This window comes from Lipotes vexillifer, unplaced genomic scaffold (assembly GCF_000442215.2).
Source record: "Lipotes vexillifer unplaced genomic scaffold, Lipotes_vexillifer_v1.1 scaffold513, whole genome shotgun sequence".
In the NCBI taxonomy this organism is placed as follows: domain Eukaryota; kingdom Metazoa; phylum Chordata; class Mammalia; order Artiodactyla; family Lipotidae; genus Lipotes; species Lipotes vexillifer.
Window position 1 is genome coordinate 472816 of NW_006777952.1, and position 4998 is coordinate 477813.

Sequence of the window (4998 nt, forward strand, 5' to 3'; positions counted from 1 at the left end):
CACTCTTTCTAGTTTCTTCTGTGATTGTTTAACTACTTTTATTGTTCCCCTCTACGTGTCTTCAAGCAAGAATCAAGGATCTGGCCTCTTTGCCTCCTGAGTGGAGAAGATTGGGGAAAAATTAAGGGGGAAACAGGATAGCTGCCAGGGGTCAGACTTCATCTGTGTAGCTCTAGAGGACAGAACCAGGTCTAAAGAACACAGTTGTGGAAAGGATCGATGTTTATTCAATTTAATAACCACTCTTGGAGCTAGCTGGCCGAATATGGACAGAGGTCACTTGTGAGGGAATGAACAGCCACCTGCTCTTATAGGAAGAGCCTTGACCTAGTTGAGGAGGAACAAGCGGTGATTGATCTACCTTGTTTAAAAGCTGTTGAAACTCTTTTTGTAGGCATCAGTGTACTTCCTTTTGAGCAGCAAACCTCAGTGTCCATTGTTTTCTGGAAGAGTGAGAGATGACTGCCAGAGAGATTTCTGGATCAGAAAATGATATTCATAAAGGACTTTTCTAAAGTACTTTTCTCCTTGTTCTAGAAAAGTACTTTCTGGTCTAACTGGTACTGACCAGTTAGACCACACTTGTACGTGGCGGGATTGACCAGAATCATTGGCGCCCTCAAGGGCAGCTAGTGGTGGTGGTGATCTTTCCTTGGCAGCTCTGAAAGTTAAAGGAATGAGTTACAGTGTTAAGCCCAAAAGAGATTTTGCATTTCTGTTGGTGTTCATATTAGCAGTTTGGAACTGTTCTCCTAGTCACAGTACCAGACCTGCATCCGACTTGCAATAAATAGCAAGGAAAAAGAAACTATCCTACATCTCAAATACCAGTCAAGTTTTGCATAAAACAGGTGAACAGAATTTCACATGGGGCCATCATTTTTAGCTCACCTTAACGTTCCACCACACTCAAGTACATATTTTAAATTTCTACTATAGAAAGAAAACAGGAAAGGGAATTCTCATTTATGGCTTGCTGAGTACAGGGCACTGTGTCAAGGCCTTTTCATGTGCTATCCCATTTAATCCTCATGATCTGGGCATTTTGCTTATTTCACAGAAAAAGGAGTTAGTGCATAGAAAGGTGAAGTACCTTGTCCAAGGTCAAACAGATGGCAAGTAGTAGAGCAAAGACTTGACGTGGGTCTGTCTTACATCAACATTTATGCTTTTTCTACTATATTCTAATGCCTTTAACCTTCTTATCTCACTATTTCCACCCTTACCATCATCCTGGGTGAGATTACACAGCAGTGAAAAATTGATGTCCTACCTGGTCAACCTCTGTATGGCCATCTACTCATGTTCCTACTGAAGAACTTCCAGTGCTTGCTCATATGGAAACTCAACAGCCCCCATGGGCAGCTAGAACCCAAAACTTCACCCTTGCAATCAAACTCACAGCCATCCCTTAATCCTCAATGTTTCAAATTCTAGCTGAATGAGAATTGTTTCCCAAGGCCCACCTAATAGATTTGTCTATTCAACTCTGTGAGTGGGAGAGCAGCAAGCAGCCTTCTCAGACCTAAATGCCATGGTCATCAGTGACTGGCCTGCACGGGGAAGGAGAGCTAGGGTTGTGGAAGGGAGCCTCCAGCAAGAAGGCTCTGCATGTGATCCTCATTAGTGATAGACGTGGGCTGGGCCATCTGTGTTCCACGGGAGAACAGAATGGCAGGCTGCCTTTCAGATGCCAAGAGACGCTATCTAATGGAAAGATCCAGAGAGCTCAAAAAGCAGAGAGGCATCTTTCCTCCTGAGCATATCTGTGGGAAACCAGGGACACAGAAAACCGTGGGGTTTTGGAAACTAGCTGCTTAACTTGCAGGGCATTTCACCCTTGCTACCACTTCATTCTTCATGTTCATGGTGGAAGCCAACCAGCAGAGCCCTGCAGCCTTACCTGCTAACTAAACTCCCTGAGATGGATCCCAAGCTGAACCTATGTCATCTTGGAATCTGTAGACGCAATGGCAGGTGCACTATAGCAAGGCACCAGGGTTTGCGATCAAGTCTCCGAGTCTCCCAGGGGTCAGGAAACACTGCAGGTAGAAGAGACCATTTAATTGGATGCTCAATGAAGATTCTAGAGGAATAATCAAAAAACTTGGAGCACTCGTCTAAATGGGTCAAATTAGAAAATGCAATTTGGAAGCAAAGAGGATAACATCTAACCCAGTATCAAGCATGTAGCAGGTAATGAGTAAATACTTGTTGAATGAATGAATAGCTAAAATGGGTATCTGTCCTTCTACCCTGGAATGGGTAGGGGAAAGCGGGTAGAAGGGATTAAAGCTTTTTAACTAACAACTCAGAAACTTGAAACCACAGGATGTAGAGGGAGCTCATGAGGACCTTTAACTACTCAGACATCTGTTGAGTGATGGATACAGCTAAATATGGATCATCAAAGGGCTTTCTAGGTCACATGGAGGGCAGCTTCATGATTCAGAAAATATGAAATTCAACTTGGACAAAAAGACAGAAATATTTGCAGTCTGCTTCTGAGAGGTCAGGTCAGAACTGACAAAACAAAAAAAGACAGCACAGAAGTGGAATTACAACACAGTAAGAGATCAGCATAATAAGATACAGACTCATGAGATGAAAAGAGATAGAGAACTGGGTTTTCTAGCAGGTTTATTTGGGCAAGGGAGATGAGCCTGAACACTCAGTCCAAAAACAGAAGAGAGGACTGAGAAATCCTTTTTTCTTAAAAACGCTTAACGTTGAGTTCATGGTAAAATGGAAATGTCCAGGCATTGATGAAATGGTTATTAAATAACAGCTATCATTTATTGTCCAGTCCAAAGCCTATTGCCTTTATGACCACTTTTAAACTTCACCAGAACCTTATGGAGTCAGAGTTATACAGTTCCCCATTGGACAAGTGAGGAAACGGAGCAAATCTCATGGGGCAGATCTGGGATTCAGATCTGTCAGGATCTACCTTTCAGAGCCCATGTTCGTGCCAGCAGTGCCCTGGCTGAGGCCGCTGAGCTTCAAGCACGGTGACAGGGATTTAGTACACCCAAACCCCCCCCCCACCCCACCCCTGTGCATGATTACTTCCTTCTCAAAATGAAATCCAAGTCCCTCCCCTCCCCCTTCCACAGAGCTGGAGTGGGAAACGGCATTATTTTGGGTGCAGTGGCACAGTGGCCAGAGCAGATCTGGGCGGCAGCAAGTCCATATACGCCTTGCCCACCTCCCTTCTTAGGCCCTCTCTCCCAGGTACAGTGGGGCCACCTCCTAAGACACCGATCAGAGAACAGAGCACCAACGTGAACACCTTGGTGTTCAGCCAGATCAGAGTATTCACAGAATATTAAAGATCGTATTAAAGGACACACAGAGACCACATCAAAGGTCCAGTGAAGTGACGTCGGGCAGTCAAACATCAGAATTTAGTACCTCATATCTAAAGGTGGGATGGAGACTTGAAGTGTCCTTTTAAAAATGTGTTGAGTGAATCATAATTTGGAGTAAAAAGACTGCTTCTAGAATAATGCAAAAAAACTTTTTCCCTTCCAAAAAAAAATTATTTTTAAAATGGAATCTTCGCAAGAATTACAAGTGAGGGGCAATAAAAATGGTAATTTCTTTTTATGTTAGATAATACCAAAAAAAAGAATGTATAAATGTCACAATATAAGTGGCAATCCAGAGAAAGATTCCAGAAAGTCTACTGTGGAGGGACTAAACAACAGTACTTTCAAAGTAATTAATGAACTTTATTTTTCTTGTCCTTTTCTTTAAAGAAAAAAAAAAAAAAAACTGTACCAAGTGGTTACCAGAAAATGGCATGATCTTCAAGAAAAGAGAAATTTTCCTGGTGAATATTTCCTCTCTCTCCAACATCCTTGAGGTGAAAAGATTGAGAATTTTTGATTGGTTGGTTGGCTTTTAACTTAGAGAACCATCCGTGCATGGAAGGTGTTAATGATAGAGGATGTCACTGAATTGCTGTGTGGCGTCTGCTGTCATCACACTGTGCTACCACCAGGCATTAAGGTAATGATCATAAACTTACGAGGACTAAGCAATCCCTACTCCCATCCACCCCATCAGCCTCCTGGAGCTCCCACCCCCAGTTACATATACTTCCTGGAATTAGACCATCTGGGAATAATTTCTATTATGACAGTTTTCAAACATACAGAAAAGTAGAGCCATAAGTATAACGAGAACCCATAGACCCATCGCTTAGATTCAACAGTTGTTATCGTTTTGCAATATTCATCTTTTTTTCTACTGGAATACTTTAAATTATAGATGTCATGACACCTCACACCAAAATATTACATATACATCATTACGGGGGATCCCTTCTTAAGTGTTAAACGTTGTGTGTATCATCCATGTTGCTGAAGGAAGATTTCAGGGTGTTGTGCATCTGAGCTCAGTCATTTCTCAACTGACTGAATGCAGTTGTCACAAGTAGATGTTAACCAGGACATTGATGTGTCACTGATAGGAGAAAGTTTTGGGTGTAACCCAAGGAAGATCTTAGCTGTATTCAAAACATTCCTGATTGATCTGGAAAGAGGAAGGTAAACAGCACGTTAACTAAATTCTCAAAAGACACTGTATCGGGGAGTGTTATAAGCACTGATGATGCCAGAGAGAAAACGCAAAGCACTTGGAGGAGTTAGAAATGTACCTGAAGGATGCGTGTTCTTATTTTTGAAATAAATATTGTTTAAAACAGTAGGAGTGGGCTTCCCTGGTGGCGCAGTGGTTGAGAGTCCGCCTGCCGATGCAGGGGACACAGGTTCATGCCCCGGTCCGGGAGGATCCCACGTGCCACGGAGCGGCTGGGCCCGTGAGCCATGGCCTCTGAGCCTGCGTGTCCGGAGCCTGTGCTCCGCAAAGGGAGAGGCCACAACAGTGAGAGGCCCACGTATCACAAAAAAAAAAAAAAAAAACAGTAGGAGTTACAGGAAGACTAGGCACGGTACTGGCTGGGACAAATAAAACAGAAACATCATATCTGCA